We start from the raw sequence: 22,523 nt of genomic DNA, 5'->3' as shown, positions 1-22,523 counted from the left end.
AATTGTTTCCTTATGTGATAACTGATTAATTATTTTGAGTAAATTGATAAATTGTTTTGCAAGAAATCATTAAATAAATCAAATATGGATAATTATGTGATTAAATGTTAATTTGAATTATTTGTTATTTGATCCTTGTTGTTATGAAAAGTTTCATATTTTGCCCTTTAGGTTTTATAGTTTAAATTTGAACCCAAAAGTTTTTGTTGTTTTGAAATTTAAATAGTTGAAACCCTAATGTTTTGAAAAAGGTTTCAAAACTTGCCCTCAAGTTTTGGAATTTAAATTTTGATTAAATAGTTTAATTTTGATGTATATTTAAATTCTAAACCCTAATATTTTGAAATGTTTCAAAACTTGCCATCAAGTTTTGGAATTTAAAAGTTGATTAAAAGTTTAATTAGGAATGTTACTAAAACCCTAGTAATGTTTTGAAAAGTTCAAATCACTCCCTTATGGTTTTATTAATTAATTAAGGTGTATAATTAAAAGAGATTTAATAAATCCATAAAAGTTTAGGTTAACCATTTAATTGAATTATAAGTGTAATTGTTAAAGTTAACCACATAGTATTTTAAAAGTTATAAAATACACCCTATACTATATATAACATTAAAAGTCTAACATTATATATATATGTATGAGTAAAAGTCAGTCTTACCGTTAGTAGGCCTCATTCACGAAGCTGTTCTATAAGGGGTGTTTAAGGAAATTACCTATAATATGGCGATTGAATGGGTATCCACTCTTACCCACCGCACTCTTGACTAGTGGAGGGTCGTTAGCCGAACGGGTAGGATAGGACGAAACCTTCCATTATAAGTATAATGAAGTACAAAAGTAACTAAATGTTTTTCAAAATTCCCAATCTTAGTTACTTAGGAAAAGTGAATTGATGCAATTCCATGAAATTACACTTTGTGCCCTTGCGAAGACGTTAGTGGAGTGTGTGTGGTTTACCGGCACACTAAATGGTTCTAAGCGAAGGTTACAAAGGGTGACTCAATGTTTTTCATAGTTCGGTGGAGCGTGTGTGGTTTACCGGCACATCGAATGGGTGATTGTAACATGTGAGGGCACCATGTAAGTTTGCATGGTTATTCACACCCGCTTTGTGATCCTCGGCATCCCAGTCACAAACAAGAGGGGCATATCGAGATTTAAACATGCCATTGAAAGTTCAATGAATCTCAAAGGATCTAGGAGTTTTCATAGATTTAAAACTTAAATTTCTTTTTCGTTTTTCATGGTGGAAATTAGTGAATCGTCATTCACTTACCTTCAAATATTCAGTAATTAGGGTTACAGCATCCCTTTTCTAGGTTGTAGCGTATTGTGTTGGGTCCTAGCCTTGGAATTTCATTTGGGTGATTTACCAAGGACTCAATCAATCAACTAACTTGAATTTCGTTTTCTCCCGTTTTGTAGATGTCAAAGTTCGACAACTATGGTCTTCCCGAATCCCGTGGAACAAGCATTCCACATGAAGATGATATTCCACGATTCGATCGAGGAACAAGAAATCATGCTTCACTTCCTCCTCCTCCTCCAATTATTCTCCCTAACCTGCAAGATTGTAAAATTGAAAGCTTCAATATCACTCAAGCCCTTTTGGCAAGTAAACATAAAGGAAAGTCAGTGTGTGCACACGTCCTAGGGATGAAGTCGCACATTGATAGGCTAAGAATGATAGGATCCGTTGTCAGTGAGGAAATGGCTGTTGATTGGGTTCTTCAGTCACTTCCCAACTCGTATAGTGAGTTTGTAAGAGAGTACTATATGATGAACCACGACGTGACACTTATAGATCTCACCTACATGCTTATTTCTACTGAATCAGCGATGGTTTGGCGCAATAGAAAAGCAAAGTTGATTGGTGAATCTGCCTTCAAGACCTCTATGGATATAGATAATGGCAACGAAAGACATGAAATGATCGAAAAGTTTGATCATAAGAGAAAGGCGATGTCTGAAGTAGTTCCATGTGTTGTTCCAAAAGAGTCAATTTGCTTTTATTGCCAAGTGAAGGGGCATTGGAGACGAAGTTTTCCTAATTACCTAAGAGATCTAAGAGATGGGAGAGTCAAAAGTATGACTGCGGTTTAGGTAAAAATCCACTATCTAACTCCATTAAGTTCCTATTCATTGATTCTTAATACATGATGTGATAAGATTGCATTTGAATGTTTTGCAGGATCGGTGAAAAGAAAGGAAGCTTGATAAGAGAGCAAGATGAATCTAATCACAAGAGATGGATCTCGATCGCATGCACTTGAAGATTAGATTTTGAGCTTAGATAGTTATGATAGAGTTGTTAGAAATTTTCTTTTTACATAGTTTTCAATGGATTTTGCATTGTAAGGACAAATGTTTTTCCGCTGCTTTTATAAATAAAATAAATTTTTGTTTGACTTATTTATTTATTTATTTGTTAATTTCCTTACAATGAAATCATTATGAAAATTGATGTTTGCATATTTCTACAACGAATGGATATGATTCTTAGTTATGTTATTTATGGAAATGTTAAGAATTTACCAAATAAGGGAGAGTTTCTCATCGCCCAAATTTCAATTGGACAGATGTTTGGAATCACGCAACTTGGTTGCATGATGAATGAGAAATTCATATTTGGAAATTAGACTAATTCGTTGACAAAGTGTCAAGTGAAGGACTAGGAGATCGAGTACACAAAGTTGTGTTGATCAAGTTCACCATAAGAATAACAAAGATATTCGTTGTGATTTACTAAAGGTTTAGTAAATATGATTATACTTACAAGATTAAGTGTAATTGTGAATTGATTAAAATTTTTTGAATCAATAACAAAACGAATAAGAAGAATCAAGTAGGCAGAAAGATAAAAGTTTCTCCATTCTAAGAAGAAGGGAGAGTAGCTTTTATGCTTTATGATAGGTCTCAATGATTAAGAACCATATCTCAATTGATCCTCTAAGTGAATCTTAGTACAATTGTATGTCTAAAAAGAGAGATCAAGGATTGAAGAAATGGTTAAATCAAGAAGTCTATCATACTTCATTTCAATAACAAGTCTTAAAGTTAAGATTGTGACATGTGAGTGAAAAGTATTAAAGGTTTATAACATTCATCAAATGTGGAAAGTTGTGATGTCTTGGATAAGACAAAAGACCAACTAGGACCAATTTGTGAAGTGTTTTGATAAAAACTACACTAACTCTTGAATATTTGTTTGTCAAAAAATGTTTATTGACAAAAGAATCTTATATGTCAAGGAGTCAGTGGGAGTCTTAATGGTCTTGAAAGGTTTCAAGAACAAATCAAATAAACCTTATTGATCATCACTAGCACACGAGTTGAGGTTTACAACCTAGCGTGTTGACATTATTTTGCTTCCGTGTTGTTCCAATTGAGTTAATTATGTATGTGAGTCCTATGAGTTCTCATTTTAAACGCAGAAAAGGCAAGGCACCTTAATCAATGAAAGGTACATTGATAGGAAAGGGTGAACTGATTAACTACTTGGAAGACATGGTGGGCAGCTGTTCTACCATAAGGCAAGAAAGTAAGATTAAGAAAGTTCGATCCATATGAGTTTGAATTTGTCGTAAACTCTGGTTTTAACAAATTCACATGGATAGGAACGAATACACCGCTTTAAAATCTAAGTGTCATAAGATTTCCTCCTTCATGAAAATGATTGTGAGGAAATGCTTTCACCAAGAAAGATTTTAAAAGGATAGTGATTGTAAAATTGCATTCTCGAATTCGATTATGGTTACGGTATCCCTTTCCATGATTTGAATTGTGAGGTTTGGCAATTAGTCTTAAATGTTTAGACACACATATGAACTATCTAAGGCAAAGGTGTATAAGTTTAAGAGGCCTTGATAAAAGATTATCAAAGCATTAAGTATTAGAAACATAGACTTAAGAAATTCAATAGGTATTGTTTTTCTGGAAGTTAAGATGTTTTGAATACATGTCAAAGCTAGTGGGAGCATAAGTGTTATGTTTTATAGTAATCATCATGATAGTGGGAGCATAAAAGTTATGATTGTATGATTATTAAGGCACGAATTGCAAGTTGGCAATATTAATTATAGAAAACAAGAGTCATTCCGTGCAAAGTCGTAAGGGTTGTAAATTTGTTTTGCTATAATTAAGGGAGAGAATATTATGCTTCATTTCAAATCTAAAGGCTTAGGTTGAGAAATGTTAATAAATTTAGTCAAGGGTACATAGTGTGTTCTTAAAATTTCGATTATGATTACGGCATTTCTCTTCACAATTCGAATTTTGAGAACATAGCAAATAAAACATTGTGCGTCGTGTCCCATACGCTTCGGGTAGAGGATCGATTGCAAATGCTTTAATGCTTGACCATTCTAAAATTTTCCAAATGTCTAGCGCATTTAGAGGGAAAAGGGACTAGAATCGGTTTTGACTAAAATAATTAAACAACTATCAAAGGACAATTCAAAGTTCGACGAGAATTGGTCGCTTGTGAGTAGTTGGAAGTATAGTATTGGAAATATGGAAATGTTTCCATATTGGATGGACCATCTCGACATCATTACGAATAGATAAGATTCTATTAAGAATGAGTTTTCATATGGATAATATGGAAGCGTGTCCATATTGAGAAGTAAATATTGAAAATCTATGACTAGATTAGAAACTTTTATGCAAAAGGATGTTCAAAGGAATGTAGTTTGAGTGAGAGACATCATATCTAAGGAATTGTCTTGTAACAATCTCCGTTAGAGAACTTTGTAATATCATTAGCAATAGTCTTTGTGACTTTGGTGCAGTGACATTACGAAAGGAACTTTGCATAAAGTGTTAGAATCTAGCATATTCTATAAGTAACAAGAATTTGATATTCTCACACTTATGAAAAAGGATTTGGAGTTGTGAAATGAGAATGATTGGAAATGTGTTCAATTTGTCTATTTCACAAAAGTAAGAACCATAGGTAAACATTGTATGCATGCTAGGAGCATGGGACAAGTGTAATAATTCAAGTAAGAAGTTGATTACCCGAAACGACAAATAATGAGTAATCGGTATGGTGATAAATAAAATGTGTTTTATTTATACTCAAAGGTATAAGGCCATATGGGATTAGTATTATTCTTTTGTTTCACCTTGCATGTTTTGATTTCCAGAATAATTGAGTTTATTAAGAATAATCGAATTATTCGAACGGGCCACAGTTGTTCATATGTTGGAAGTAGATATGAATGAAGACTGTCGTGAATTGGTGTGTGGATTTGTCTAAAGAGCATTAGACATAAGCAAATGTTTGCTGCAACATTCATGAGTGCTTATGAATATGATTTGAGTATTGGATTAAACCCACGCTCACTTGGATCACTATCTCGAGTGATTAGTGAGACGATAACATCTTATATTCTTGAAACCGAGATGTGTGAGTTGTATCTTGCGAATCGCTTGCACATTGATAATATGTAAACGCACTAGTAACTTGGTGTTATAAAACATATTATTGTGTGTAATTTGGTGAGTAAGTGCAAGGGAGCATTGTATCAAATTTTATCCGTTCCTTTTATCCAAAGTAGGATAAAAGCGATATCTTTGGGCCCCTCGATGGTTTAGTGATGATATACGTAAATGCTCGGCCGGCTAGGGCTAATTTGATTTGTTCAGTTAGTCTGTCGTCATAAATCAGAAATCGAGAAGTAGTACAAAGAGAATGATTAGAAATCATATCTCATATGATATCTAGAATGGAGGAATATATGATCCCTTATCTAAGGACACGCGTATCTGATATGATTAGAGTTAACAGCGGCTTTGGAAAGCTACGATTGCAGATCGGAATCTGAAGTCATACGCATAATAGTTGTTAGACTTATATAAGTGGGAGACTGTTGTATTAGTGTCTAAATCCATAACTATTTTGGTATGTACTTGACCCGATGGTGGATGGTCCTTTTGGGTTGCCTTCACCAAAGCAACTTGATAGGATGAATTATGGAGAGAAAGGATTAAATATGATCTATTAATATATTATGGGAATAATATATTAAAGGAGAAATCATATTGTTTAATTAATATTAGTCAATAATTAATTAGTAATTAGTTTTGTGACTAAAAGAGATTAATTAAACTTAAGGGACTGGAATTGTAATTATAAGATAATTGCAATTTGGGCCATGGATTGTCTTATATTAAGGAGTGGGAGAATTCTATGGGGAAACCCATGAGAAATCGTCCAAGCCCTTAAGGAAAGGAATCCATGGGTTGCTTAGGGCTTAAGCAACAAAATTAGGGTTTCCTTGTTAGATAACCCTAATAGCCTCACTATATATAAGACCCTTATGACCCAAAAACGTGGCTAAGCTTCTAGTTAGGGTTTCTACACGTTTTTGGTAGCCTCCATCCCCTCTCCTCTTCATCCTCTTGCTTATGGTGTTTGTGAACCATTAGAGGAGTGACACTTGTGACTCTAAGCCTTCCAAAGTCAATACAAGGAGATTTGGGATTGTTATTGCTACATAACAATCAAGGTAACATTATAAACCCATTCTCATGTTAATATGATTATTTGAATGCTAGAATTAGGGTTTATAGTCTTGGATAACTTGCATGTACAATAGAGAAACCTAGATCCAAGCTTTAGGGTTTGTATGAGAACTTAGGATGTATTATGACCAAAACCCAACATGTTTTTGGTCCATTTCTTGATGAGGTTTGAAGATCTAGGAGGTTGGAACGAGAAGGAGCTTGTATATCTAGCATCTACATCATTTTGGCATCCATTTGAAAGTAAAAAGTCTTTACCTTGGCTTTCCATTCCTTAGAATCTCTTTTTATACATGTTTATGGGAATTTTGGTGCAAAATGGGGGGGGGGGGGGGTCATTCTCAGGTTTGAGCTTGTCATAAGTACATGGCTTCAGATCTGGACTCCTTTAGGCCCTCTTTGACATAAATCCTCAAGCTTTATTAAGCTTTGACCCTTCCACATGCCCTAGACTTCTTTTAGACTAAGTTTTTGTGTTTTAAGCCTTTTGATACCTTGCATGCACATAAAGTGTAACTCCTGGTTCCTGGTATGCATTTATATAATGTTTCTTTCAATTTTATAAATCAACTCGACGAGTTAGTAACCCCAAACTCGTCGAGTAGAGACTAGAAAGGGATGCGGGTTATAAGCAATCTACTCGACGAGTTGAGAGCCCTCAACTCGGTGAGTAGGTCTGCCAGAATGAAACCCTAATTTTGGGGTTTTTCACCCGATTTAAGCATCTTAATCCCCACTTGGTGGCCTCATTTCCAGCCTCCAAGTCCCAAACCCTAATCCATAAAAACCTAGTGCCTTGTATGAGCTTGTGAGTTGTTTTTGAGTGAATATTATGTGTTTTGAAGCTTGTTGAACAAGAAGGATCTTGGGGATTTAGAAGGAAGCTAGTAGATCCAGAAACAACATCTCATCCTCTATATTTTCTGGTAAACAAGTTTCAAACTTGCTTAGTATCTTGTTAGATCTCCTTGTTATCATTTTATGGGGTTTTTGTTCCAAGAAACATGATATTTGGGACATGGATGTCCCAAGTGGGTATACCTTAAGATCTATGACCTTGAGGGGTTCACATGACATAAAGGTGCAAACTTTATGGCCATAGAAGCCCAATGCAAGCTATAAGTTGTCATTTTAGCCTTTTAAAGCTCCAAAAGGCCATGCATGGGAAGAAAATTAGGAACTTTACGTGTTCATGGAGTCCTTAGAATCTAGATCTCAGTGAATATGCCTTATTTTGGAGAATGGATGGGTTATAGATAAAGATCTAGGTCCTAAAGGGGCAGGGTTTGAGCTAAACCCATGAAGTAGAGGTATTAACGGGTAAAGTTGGAAACTTTACCCTTAAAAAGGACATTTTCAGTGTGCATGAGGAATAAGAAGCTTAGATCTGAAGAGTAAGGACTTAATCCATTTAGAAGTCCCAAACAGAGTGAGGAACTCGTCGAGTCTATAGACGAACTCGATGAGTTGAGTTGATTTGTCCTGCTTCTATACCAGGTAGAACTCGATGAGTCTGAGGAGGGACTCGACGAGTTGACTCATCTTATCACGACTACAAGAAGAACGGAAACTCGGCAAGTCAGGGGGAATGACTCGATGATTTGGATTGCGATCCAGGATTTCTAATTTATAGAGCTCGACGAGTTGAGTCAACCCAGAATGTTGACTTTGACCAGGTGTAAATTAGTCATTTTACCCTAAGAAAGATTTTGGATATTGATTAAGTGTTATTGTAATGATGTTAATTGGGGAGTCGCAGAAGCAACCGATAGAGATTCCTTACCGAGAGATTCAACAGCCAACTTTATGAGATAAGTTTTCCTCTAGTAGGAACGGGTCGAAGGCATAAATGCTAGCTCATTTATGTATGTTAGCATATATCCAACTTAGGTTCGATGTCGTGGTTATCCCGATGTAGATAATGTGTTTCCAGACTCCGGTCTGATGTCGGGGAAGCACGAGGAAGGTTTGCATGCTTGATATCTTCATGATTCTTTCATGTGTATGTTATATGTTCCAGGCTTCGGTCTGATGTCAGGGGATGCCCGAGGGATGTTTAGCTTATATGTATGTGTTTCGGGCTTCGGTCCGATGACGGGACAAGCCCGATGAATGTTTATATGTTTATGTTATGTGCTTATGATATATGCTTGTTGATATGTTATATGTATACCATACTTCAGTCCGATGCTGGGCGGGGCCCGATGTTGGACTTTGGTCCGATATCGGGTGGGGCCCGATGTAGTGGCCAAGGCCCAACGTATGCTATTATGTGATTATATGTATGGTATGTAGTAGTTTGGGGAGACTCACTAAGCTTCGTGATTATGGTTCAGTTTTGGTTTTAGGTACGTCTGCTAGCAAGGGGAAGAGCTCGAGATGACTGCATGGCACACACCATAACTTTTAGCCTGGGATGATTTACTCTATGTTTTAACATATGATTTTGATATATTGACACTTGTTTATCACATTTGCAACATACATGATTTATGATTTTTATATGATGAATGATACTTATGGTTTTTATTTATAAATTAAAAAGAAATTTTTCGATCGTATTTTTGGGATTTTTTATAAAGTTAGCTACTTTACGTGTAACTTCACCCTAGGAGTTTAGATCTATATTTTGGATCCTTGGTTTCTCTTAGAAACGTCTGAATGTGAAATAGTCGAAGGAACTCGGTGAGTTTCATAGTGAACTCGATGAGTTGGATGAGGGTTTCCCACTTTATGGATTCTGCTTGAACTCAGCGACTTAGCAAGGTGATCCGACGAGTTGGTTAAGGTTTTCCAGACATTCTGAATGTTGCATGGACTCGACGAGTTAGTTGGTAACTCAGAGAGTTGACTTGGGTTTTCGCGACTTTATGAGTTATGAAGGAACTCGATGAGTCTGTAAGCTGCACTCGACAATTTGGGTCAACATGGACTGTTGACCTTGATTGATTTAACTTTGAATTTGACCAAGGGTTAACTAGTTTGACTTCTGAGGGTATTTTGGTAATTTGAGAATTTATGGAATTGGATCAATGATGGTTATAGGTGTTGGTGTTTGGATTCATGATTCAAGAGTTTGATATTTCAGTTCTGATCGACATTTTGTGGTGAGTTGTCCTCACTATACTAACAGGGTCGAAGGCACCAATGTCAACCCTTATTGGATTGTTATCCTAGTTATTGCATGATGATATGTTTAGTGGACTGTTAGGTCATTATCCTGGTATATAGGATGATATGTTAGTGACGTGTTAGGTCTGTATCCTAGTATATAGACCAGTCTGACGGTTTGTACATGCTAGCAAGCTTATGATATATATGTTTTGATTATGTATGTGGGGTTGGGTTGAGGCAGAACTGCTTTTTGCTGAAGGCCAACAAACCTAGGGAAGACCGGATAGACTGCATACCCATTAGGCATATCAGTCAAGCCGAAGGCTCGGAGAACGGTCCAGGCAGGTTGAAGGCCTAGGTAGGCGGACCAGACATGCTGACGGTTCTGAGAGTGGGCTAGATAGACTGCAGGCCCGGTGAGGGCAATCCAGTCTACTGTAGACTCTATATGCATGTTGTTTATTTGCTATGATATGGTTTTGAGGTGTAAGGCGTTGGTATTTTGGGGGAACTCACTAAGCTTAAGGCTTACAGTTTTGGATTTTTTTTTCAAGTAAGTCGAAGGTTTGATCGTGCACCTCCTCACATTTTTATGACTTGATTTCTGGGATACTATGATATGACACTATTTTGAAAACATTTTTTAATAAATAATGGATTTTGAATGTTTGAAAAGGTTTTAAATTTTCATGAATTTATGGATGTTACAAGTTGGTATCAGAGCCTTGGTTTAAGTGAATTAGAGGAACACTCGTGTAAATCCAGTCTCAAAGTAAGGAAAATATTTTCAAAAGGTTTTCAAAATATTAAAGGAGGATACAGAGTGTATGATCATCCGAGGCCAGTAAGTAGACCCCAAAATACCTTACGAATATTTGATATTGTGATATGTTAGAGCAACATGCTATTGATAGGCTAGGGATCTTCAGGAATTGCATGATAGAATTGTCTGATCATTGATGCCTTAGCTTGTGTAGAGTACCTCATTGATTGTTGTGTGACTCTTTTGTGTGTGAATTAGTTATTGAATGAATGCGTTAAGTCACATACTTCAATGGTTAAATGGTCCTAGGTTAAAGGATTTGGTTCTGCTGCGCAACTCTTGTCTTAGTCCAACCGTTGTGGAATTGAATCTTTTAACCTAGGGTTGTTTAAGTCATGTGGTATGTGATAGTATTCATGCAATAAATATTTGTCACCTATAGAGGGTCGTGTGGCGATTAGTGGTAGGATGGATGAATTGTGCGGGGTCAGCCAGCCATTTATGAGATATTTATCCTTCCTCTAGGAGTGAGGATTAAGCGCTCTCCTACGTTTATGTATACTGTTAGGGTGTTGTGATGATACTTGATACAAATTTCGGTAGGCGTGGAAGGTAGTATGGGCACGTACTACTAAAAGCACAGGAGCTATACGCGTATCAAGGAAGTAAAACCCCTAGGGCTTTGATGGGAGTGGGCTCCCTGTTATCATATGGGATGTCTGATATCTTCCTGATATGTTTTCAACATGGTGGTTATGCAACGATTTGTGTTGGATCCGGGTCAGGATCAGGAGCTGGCAGTCAGGATGGACCAACACGCCCGAGACTATCAGTCATATGAGACCGCATGAGTTGGACGCCAGGATTCGGAAGATCCTACATGATAAGGTTGCTACACTATTCCGAGCATAGCTATCAGACATGTTTGGGTCTATCAAGACCATCGTGGTTGAGTGCTTTGATGAGCACTATGTAGCCATTGCTGAGACGGCTTCCGCTGCAGCCTCTGCCGCTATAGCAGTCGCTGGTGGTGGGACCAGTCGGGCATTTTAGTATCGAGACTTTGATAACACAAAGCCCCTGACTTTTGATGACATTCAGGACCCGATCATAGCCATGAGGTGGCTATATGACGTGGATGGATGCTTCTTCACATGCTCATGTCCTACTGACCAGAAGGTCAGGTGTGCTCTGTGTGACATCCCTAGTTTTATGGCTAGAAAAGACTGATTTGTTTATGCTTTGCTTTTAAAACCAGAGTAATCTTTTACAGAAAACAGTTGCGAAATTTGTTCCCAAAACAAAATATCATAAGAATTTATCAAATCATTTCTTAAAAGAAATGTATTTTCATTATATAACAAATTCTCAGGATGTCATGTTCAATACAGACCAAAAGCATGAACAGAACAAAATAGACCTTACAACAGTTATTCATAACTACTGGCCTATAATCCAAAATCTCTCGTTATGTCAGCCAACTTATGTTCTCGTGTCATAACCTGTAATACAAAGAAAACTGAGTAGGTCAGGCTTGGGAGCCTGGTGAGCATATAGGGTTTTCATCCCATAATGTTATATCATATATATATATATATATATATACACACACACACACACACACACATATATATATATATATATATATATACACACACACACACACACACACACACACACACACATATATATATATATATATATATATATATATTAGGACTCACAAACTTATATAATTTCACCATATAAAAGCAACTCTTATCCCACCCCATCGATCCTCACAACGACGGGATCTAAACTCTCGTATCTAAAAACTTCCTCTTTACCTGATCCCTACTCACGAATCTAAAACTAATCTCCCCACCTGATCCATACTCTCGGAATCTAAAAGTAATATCTTCACCTGATCTATACTCCCGGATCTAAAACTAATCTCTTCACCTAATCCATACTCCTGGATCTAAAACTAATCTCTTCACCTGATCCATATTCCCCGATCTGAAACTAATCTCTTCACCTGATCCATACTCCCGGATCTAAAACTAATCTCTTCACCTGATCGATATTCCCGGATGTAAAACAAATCTCTTCACCTGATCCATACTCCCGTATCGAAAACTAATCTCTTCACTTGATCCATACTCTCGGAATCTAAAACTAATCTCGTCACCTGATCCATACTCCCGGATCTAAAACTAATCTCCTGATCTGATCCCTACTCTCGGATCAATAACTGTGCCCAATCCATTCTCCCGGACTAGAAACAAACTTGTAATGTTTTTGATGAACTTCGCATGTATAAAAAGTTTAAATCGGTTTCAAATTTTTGGGTGTTACATCTGATACCAAATGTGACATCCCCAATTTCACAGCCATAAAAGACTAATTTGTTTATGCTTTGTTTTTAAAATCAGTCTAATCTTTTACAAAAATTAGCTACGGAATTTGTTCCCAAAACAAAATATGATAAGAATTTATCAAAGCATTTCTTTAAAGAAATGTATTTTCATTGTATAACAAAATCTCGGGATGTCATGTTCAATACAGACCAAAAGCATAAACAGAACAAAATAGACCTTACTACAATTATTCATAACTACTGGCCTATAATCCAAAATCTCTCGTTATGTCAGCCAACTTATGCTCTCGTGCCATAACTTGTAATACAAAGAAAACTGAGTGGGTAAGGCTTGGGAGCCTGGTGAGCATATATGGTTTTCATCCCACAATGTTATATATATATATATATATATATATATATATATATATATATATATATATATATATATATATATATATATATATATAGATTAGGGATAAGGATCTAGGAATAATGCCTTGTGTGCCTATTATATGTGTATGAGAACTGCATGCAAGTTTAGGGCTAAGGATCTAGGAAGGATGCCTAATGTGCCTGCTGTATGAGCTTATTGAACTATATGCTAGTAATAATTAGTCGGTGATATGATAGCCTGAGTAGAATATGTTTGATTGTGTTTACTCAATGCTCGAATGTTGCTTGCTTTGTGATTTTGAGGAGATCTAGTTATCTTTAACTAACTAATAAACAAATATGTTAAGTTACATATTATGAGGACTAAATAATTTCAGAAGGTTAGGTTCAACTTTATTTCGCGACTCTTGTCTGAGTCCAACCGTTGTATGGTATGACCTCTTATTCGAAGAATTATCTAGTCTTAATGATATGTAATGGTATTCGTGAGCTAGTTATGGAAAGAGAGCAGGGAATTCTTATGCAGCTGATGGTGGAGAGTGGGATGGTGATTACCCTAAGGAAAGCCTAGGATAAGATTAGCGTGTGAAACAGTAGTAGTAGAAGGTACTTCGTGGAGTTAAGGCTGTTCTTGAGGAAAGTATGGATAAATATGGAAGGTAGTATGGGCCCCTACTAATGAAAGCAGAGGATCCGTACTCGAATCAAGGAAGGTTGAGATGAATCCAGGGAACTTGTAGTATATGTAATCCCTCGAGATATGATGAGTATTCTGATGTTTGTTATGGTATATTTTTGGTATGGTGACGCTACACACTAGACCAGTTGGCACTTCAGGCGCTGATAAGGGATCAGGCTCGGACACTAGAGCGGGGTAGATAGATGAGCAGATAAGAGAGTTCATTTCATCTGAGGTCACGCTCGGTATCATTGACCAGACTTTTTTGATCTTCGGTACGATCAAGGAGGGTATCTTGGAGCTTTTGGATTACAAACTGAGTGTTTTTCGCACTGAGGTGGCGACCATGATGGGGCCGCGCACGCTGATGTTCAGGGAGTTCAGAGCTTGTGGAGCTCCTAACTATCATGGGGCTCAGGGCCCCATTGCTAGCAACAGATGATTGGCGGTTGTCGCCAACACCTTTCGCACCAACATATATCACGAGGGGGACAAGGTTCAACTTGCTTCCTGCCTCCCGAAGGACAGGGCACGAGATTGGTGGGAGGAGGTTGGGAGAGCTATTGGAGATGATGTCACTATTGATTCGATGACTTGGAGTAATTTCTCGGCAAAATTTAGAGCCGAGTTTGTACCTATGATTGAGGTGAAACATCTTGTGTGGGAGTTCCAGGACCTCCAGCAGACTATGGAGATGGTGGCCGAGATCAATGATATATTCACGGAGAGGGCTATTCTTGTTAAGCAGTATGTGGTGGACAAGGAAATGAAAAAGGCATGATACCATGAGATGCTAAGGAGCGATATACAACCGTTTGTGAACTGATCCAACTGCAAGACGCTGGAGGATATGATTGTGAGAGCTCAGGAAAGGGATCTAGATTTGGAGATGGAGAGGAAGAGAAAACAAGATAGGGTTTAGACAGGTAGTTCAGGCAAAAATCCCAAGGTATCAGATCACAGATCGAGGAGCGAGTTGGGCCGCATCTGGTGTGGCAAGTGCGTCAAGATGCACGAGGGGGGGGGGTGTAGGGCGAGGAGTTTTGGTTGCTTCAAATGCAGACAGACTGGTCACATGAGCAAGGATTGTACTGCTACCACCACCACCATAACGGTTTCAGATATGATTTGATTTCAGTGCAATTAGAGGGGCCACAAGAGGGCCAACTGTTTGAGTTTAGCAGTAGCAGGACATGTGGTGGCACCCGCTCCTGCTTAGTTGAGGATTACAAATGATCGTTAGGGTCGGGCTGAGGCACCTACAACTAGGAGTAGGGCTTTCCAGCTTACTATATAGGAGGCACGTGTAGCTCCTGATGTTGTGACATGCACGTATTCTCTCCTTATCTCTTTATTCGTATTGATTGTCACTTTTGTTTACGTGTTTTATTATAGGATCATTCCTAGTGAACAATATATCAGCTCTGGTATTGTTCGATTCAGGGGCTACCCGATCTTTTGTGTCGCTCGCACTTAGCAAGTGATTTGTTGGAGCTCCGGGGGAGCTAGACTATCCACTGGATGTAGATATAGCAGATGATAGGACCGTTCAGTTCGTGAGGGTTCATCAGGGATGTACATTGCAGTTGTTCGACGAGCAGTTTTCTGTGGATATGGTCCCTATTCCATTCCGAGGGAATAAGGTTATAGTTGGTATGGATTGGTTGAGCCCCAATGGGGAAGTGATCGACTGCGAGCAGCAGTTAGTGAGAGTTTGGAATCCTAGTTGGGGAGGGTTAATGATTCAAGGCACGATGCCGCAGTATAGACCGACTTTGTGTTCGGTAGCGAGAGCGAAGCGCTACTTTCAGCAAGATTGCGTAGGTTATGTCGCCTATGTAATGGATATGTCGGATAAGGGTAAAGCGACTGTGCATGATGTACCAGTCGTACGAGAGTACCCTAACGTTTTCCTAGAGGATTTTCATGGGGTACCTCCGGAGAGGCAGGTAGAGTTCAGGATTGACCTAGTTCATAGTTCGACTCCGATAGCCAAGGCACCGTATCAGTTGGCTCCGCACGAGATGCAGGAGTTGTCTACTCAGCTTCAGGAGCTATTAGACGAGGGATTTATCAGACCAATCAGTTCATCCTGGGGAGCCCCGATCCTGTTTGTGAAGAAGATGGACGGGTCACATTGGATGTGCATAGACTACCGGGAGCTGAATAAGCTAATGGTGAAGAACTGTTATCCCCTCCCGATGATTGATAATTTGTTTGACCAGCTACAGGGTGCATCTTGGTTCTCCAAGATTGATCTACGATCGGGTTATCACCAGATGTGAGTCAAAGACGAGGATGTGCAGAAGACAACATTTAGGACTCACTATGGTCACTATGAGTTCGTGGTGATGCTGTTTGGGTTCACTAATGCTCCTGCCACGTTCATGGACCTCATGAACCACGTGTGCAGACCAGTTCAAATGATTTTTTACTATATCTATTACACTGATTTAACTTGATTTTTGAAGAACACGTCCATTTGATCCGGCCTAAAATTGACATAAAACCAGTTCTTATTGAAGTGCTCTGTTTTTTTCCTATTTCTGGTTTGACCGTCCGGTTAAAACCGGTTTTTAAAACATTATATAAAATAATATACAATGTATACATAAACTAATAAAATAATCTCAAATCCACAATTGTGTGTTCTATTAATATTTTAATCAAATCGCATAATATAACGGCATAATATAATATATAATTATATTTTTTCAGCTAATTATTTATAGAATTCTGTTGTATTGGACGGATATAATCCCAAGTTTAAAACAATTGTTCACTTTAATTGAGTAGATATGAATCCAAGCATAAAGGAAAAGAAAGAAACCAAGTAAAAGCAAAGTCGTACTTTATTCCTTTCAAATAAACCAACTACATCTTTTTTTCTTAAAAGATCTTTATCTTGGAACATTATACCTTGTGCTTTAACCCGTAAACTATTTTCTATAATATCGTTATCATTAAATATATTTATCCATTTCACTTTGCAAAGGGAAATAAATTTCATTAATATTCAAGAAACGAAAACGGAAACAAAGAAAACATCGTTACACCAAATCCTTTTCTATTTAATATTTTCATGACTAATGCAAACGTGTAGGAAAATAATATTAATTTGTCACGCATATAACCTTGAAAAAAACACTTATAATAGTTTTATCATAGTGATACATATAAATTTAATAAACGATTTGGTATTTGTAAATTAATAATAATAATAATAATAATAATAATAATAATAATAATAATAATAATAATAATAATAATAATAATAATATATTATTATAATTATTATTATTATTATTATTATTATTATTATTATTATTATTAAATTAAAGCATGGCCAATTTCTCTACGTTAAGTCGTTAACTACGTTAAGTCGTTAACTACGGAATCAATAATTTATTACAATACATCTCATGGGATAATTTTTTTTTTTTTTTTTTTTTTTTTTTTTTTGTTTTTTTTGTTTTTGTTTTTGCTTGGAGCCTTAAGCTATTAACACGTAAATATTAGGATTAAATTTCAGTATGATAATATCTATCTTTTGAAACATCAATATGATAATAGTTAGATACCGGGTGAGCTTGACTTAAGTGGTTGACTTTTGTATCTGTTTAGCTTCTTAAAGATAATTTCTATCTCTAGAAACATCAATATGCGTTGTTATCATGAATGGTAAAGATGGGTTAGTGTCGTACTAACATCAATTATTTGATACCTAAAGAGCACAAAAATTATTCTTCATTAGCCAACTTATTCTAAGTAACAATTCATAAAGAATCTCTTGGAGTCACTTTAGTATGCTGTAAACTTATCGTATCAAACCAACTAAAATGGAATCATGAAGTCAAGGTGTGAGGTCGTATCTCAAATACTATCCTTTCAAGTCATGTGGTACATTGCGTCGTGGAATACTACCAGCGGTGAAAGATTGGAAGGACTATATTGTTGGCCAAGACTTTGTGTTTGATCCCTCTTGAGAGATATACAAGGAGTTTTGGCGTAATAATCGCCCAATGGGGATCCAACTGATACATACATACATACATACATACATACATACATACATATATATATACATACATACATACATACATATATATATATATATATATATATATATATATACATACACACACATAGATTACAGATTAAGATAACTATAGATCCTAAACACTAGGATCTATACAATAAGACTTATCTCTATGATAAAATCAATCTTATCATTTACGTTTACATTCTCCCTCAATTTTAACCGAGACAAAGTTTAGATTCTCAAACGATCTAACATATTACGAGTCGCTTGGCTTTGTGAAGCCATCTACAACTTGATCATTAGAAGAAATGAACCGAACATCAAGAGAACCCATCGCTACCTTCTCTATAACAAAATGAAAATCAACTTCTATATGCTTTGTGCGAGCATGAAACACCGGATTAGCTGTAAGATATGTAGCTTCCAAATTATCACACCACAGAACAGGAGGTCGTGGTTGATGCACTCGCAATTCCTTGAGCAGGGATTGTATCTATATCGTTGTTGTTGTACCATTTGCTAATGCCTTGTATTCAGCCTTTGTACTGGACCTAGAAACAGTCGATTGCTTTCGTGAACACCATGAAATCAGATTGGGACCTAAGAATACTGCAAAACCTCCGGTTGATTGACGATAGTCTAAGCAACCTGCCCAGTCAGCATCTATGAACACACTCGAAAGTGTAGAGTTGGATCTCTGTATACGAAGTCCTGTAGTGGTTGTACCTTTAATGTATCTCAAAATTCGTTTCACAACCTCCATGTGAACATTGGTGGGCTTAGAAAGATATTGGCAAACCTTGTTAACTGCAAAAGAGATATCTGGCCTTGCTAAAGTAAGATATTGCAAACCTCCCACCATAATTCTATATTTAAAAGTATCATCATCAATGAGTGTTGTGACATAGCCAAGAACAAGCTTGTTAGTAACAGACATAGGGGTTGAAATATTTTTACAATTATCCATATTGAACCGACTAATTAAATCAGATGCATACTTGCGTTGCAGTAAGAGAATTCCCCCTGAATTGTGAAGTACTTCAATCCCCAAAAAATAGTTCAACGGACCAAGATCTTTGATCAGAAAAGAGGCAGATAGGGTACCTATCGATTTATCGATAGCATGTTGCGAGGAGCCAAGAATCACAATATCATCAACATAAACAAGCATGCAAATGGTAGCGGAAAAGGGAGGTATCAACTTTACATGAGTAAAAACCAAGCTGATGTAACTTATCAGATAAACACGAGAACCAAGCACGAGGTGACTGCTTCAGACCATAGAGCGCTTTCTGTAGCTTACACATATAATATGGTCGATGTGGGTCCTCAAAACCAGGAGGTTGCTGTATATAAACTTCTTCATTCAACATACCATGAAGAAAGGCATTACTAACATCTACCTGACGAAGATGCCATCCACGTGAAACAACAAAGGATAGAACTAATCAAATAGTTGTAGGTTTAACCACAGGGTTAAACATATCTTGATGATCGATACCATATTGTTGAGTAAAAACTACGTGCAACCAAATGCGCCTTGTGTTTATCAATAGAGCCATTCGTGTTTTGTTTAAGTATAAAAACCCATTTGCAGTGTGACATCCCCTGAATATCGGCCAGAAAAGACGGATTTTATTTATGCTTTTTAAAATAATTGCAGAGTAAATCCTTTTGATTTAAAAGAGTTGCGGAATTTATTACCAAAAACAAAATATGATAAAATAATATTTATCAAAGCATTTCATCAAGAGATGCATTTTCATTATATAATCAAAACTCGGGATGTCATGTTCTGATACAGACCATAAAGCATAAACGATAACATTACAAGTCATTCAACAAATATACACATATCCAGAATTGCAAACAAAACAACTTGATGATTCATCCATCTTATTCCCTTGCGCCACTACCTGTAATACGAATAAACTGAGTGGGTCAGGCTTGGGAGCCTGGTGAGCATATATGGTTTTCAACCCACAATAAATAATTATATTTAATTTCACCAACCAACAATAACCCGATTACCCATTCCCGTTATCCTCACTTTATGTCCCTAAAACAACATCTATCTCAAGGGACCTAATCTAGGAATTTCATCGGGACGGATATTACTGCTAAGGGGTTTCCTCAACAATAGATATCCTAAAGGAAACCATGAGGGGGATAGAGTACACCGGTGAACACATCGTTCACAACACCTACAGGTTATGAACCTGCTAGCGTTCCACTGGACTATCTAAAAAGAGTCTGTGGTCGTCATCCATACCCCGCTAGATGACTAGGTCAACATCAACAACATCGAGACCTCTCATCTGTTTATCACACATCAACTATCTACCAATGTTCTACACAACACATTAGTAGATAAAAATATATATTTTTATACATAGTTTAAAAGCAGTATAGCATGTTCAATCAATACATATTCCATATAACAGATGAGGCACTCACACATAACACGTATTTCATAGAGAATAAATCAGATCTATGAGATAGAAGAAAGTGAATATACATTCACACTTATAACAACAAAATATACACATAACACGTATTTTATATAAAATACTTCATAATTATGCATTAGAAGAAAGTAACTACACACTCAATTGATCAGAAGATGATCGGACAACACTACGACTTGTAGAAGTAGTATTCTTCAGTAGATCTGGAAGATCTTCACAAAAACCGGGCTCCTCGTGGGCAGAGCTTCGGCTCGGGAATCTTACTTCTCGGGATCTTCAGGGCTTTGGGAGTTGCTTCGGGGCTCGGGATTGATACTGGGGCTTCGGGATATTTCTTGCACGAAAAACAATGCAAAAAATGCGAGAGAAAGGGAAGAAATAAGCAAAGAACTCAGCTGCCCCCGACTTCCTTTTATAGGGGGCCGAAACCCAGATTACGCTGGGCGTAATGTGGATAAGGCCGGTGACTCCCCCCTCTTTCGGATAATATCGAATTTATATTTAAATTTAATATTTTAATTATTTAATAAACTTCAAAAATTAATATCTTCCTCATACGAACTCCGTTTTCGATGTTCTTTATATCCACGCGTAAGTGAGACTACGCTCTACAACTTTTGTTTAGACTCCGTCGGCTAATTTTAAATCTATTTTTATTATATTATTTTAGTAGGCCGGGACAGGAAAACTCCGTTATAAATTCATAACTTCTTCATCTGACGTCCATTTTCGACTATCTTTTCATCGTTTCACTACAATTAATGAGATCTTAGATTCTCGTTTAGATTGTTTCGGCTAAAAACCACTCGGTCTTAAATCGAGTATTCGGGCTGCAAACTTCTAAGTCGAAACTTTGAAAAATCATAACTTCCTCATACGAAGTCAGATTTGGGCGTTCTTTTTATGTATGCTCTTGGTTTAACGTATTCTACGAATTTCATTTAGATTACTAAGGCTAGATATTGATCTATCTTAAATTTGTATTTCACGTCATTCCATGTCGTGTCGGTTCTGACGCGAAATTTCGACAGGTCATAACTTCTTCGTTATAACTCGGATTTCGGCATTCTTTATATATTCGGAAACCTCATTTCAACTACTACCACATTATCCATAGATATCGAGCTTATCTGACATTTCATTTTGATGCTTATTTTTATTCTTAATTCAATTAAGTCACACAATTAAGCACAAAACACATAATACTCAAATAATACACTTCTATTATTTCAAAACAGGTTACAAAGGTTAACCTAGACTATTATATCAACATTAACGACAAGCCCAGAAACACAGCCGTTACATGCAGTTAACCACATTATTACCCAATGGTCTGGGAACAAGAGACCATGTGTTGTTCTTTTGTAGTGCAAGAAATTCAGCTTCCATGGTTGCACGCCAAGTAGGCTCAGTTAAAGCCAACTTATATGTTCTAGATTCAACCAAGAAGGTGCGCTTTGTTGGGTCATACGACACTGTCCCATCTGAATTTTCGAGGAAATGATTTTCCTGCACGTCCTCGAGTAAGCATCCTTGGATTGGTTGAAGTTGGATCAGAAAAAGCATTGCTAACAAGCAACGATGTTGGTGAGGTCACAGATGTAGTTGGAGCTGAAGGAGACATGCTAACATGAGCTGGTGTTGATACGTTAAAAGGAGATGATGGCAACTCGAGATTCACACTTGATGGAGATAGAGACGATGCTTCAAGAACACAAGCATTGGTTGAGTCAGCTGAACTAACATTTTTTTGTGGTTGTTGATGCACAGAAGCATTAGGTGGCATCATTTCAGATGACACCACGTTTGGCATTGACTGATGTGGAGCTGCAGCTACATGAGCATCATTAAATAAGAGAGAGAGGTCATAATATCCCATATGGTCATTAGTGATTCCCAGTTCATTGGAAGGAAATGAAACAAGTTTAGACATGGTAGAAGGGACAATTTTAGTTGTAGAGAGAGCAAATGGAAACTTAGTTTCAGTAAAAATGACATCACGAGATATATAGATACGACCTGTGCTCCGATCAAGACACTTGTACCCCTTATGCAATGAGCTATATTCAAGAAAAACGCATAGTTTGGACCGAAACTCAAGTTTATGACTATTATATTTTCGAAGACTAGGCCAACATGCACATCCAAAGGTACGTAAAAACGAATAATGTGGATTTTTATTTAAAAGTCGT

The sequence above is a fragment of the Lactuca saligna genome, chromosome 1 (assembly GCF_052625555.1).
Source record: "Lactuca saligna cultivar CGN05327 chromosome 1, ASM5262555v1, whole genome shotgun sequence".
Classification (NCBI taxonomy): Eukaryota; Viridiplantae; Streptophyta; class Magnoliopsida; order Asterales; family Asteraceae; genus Lactuca; species Lactuca saligna.
Note: the sequence above shows the minus strand (reverse complement) of the source record.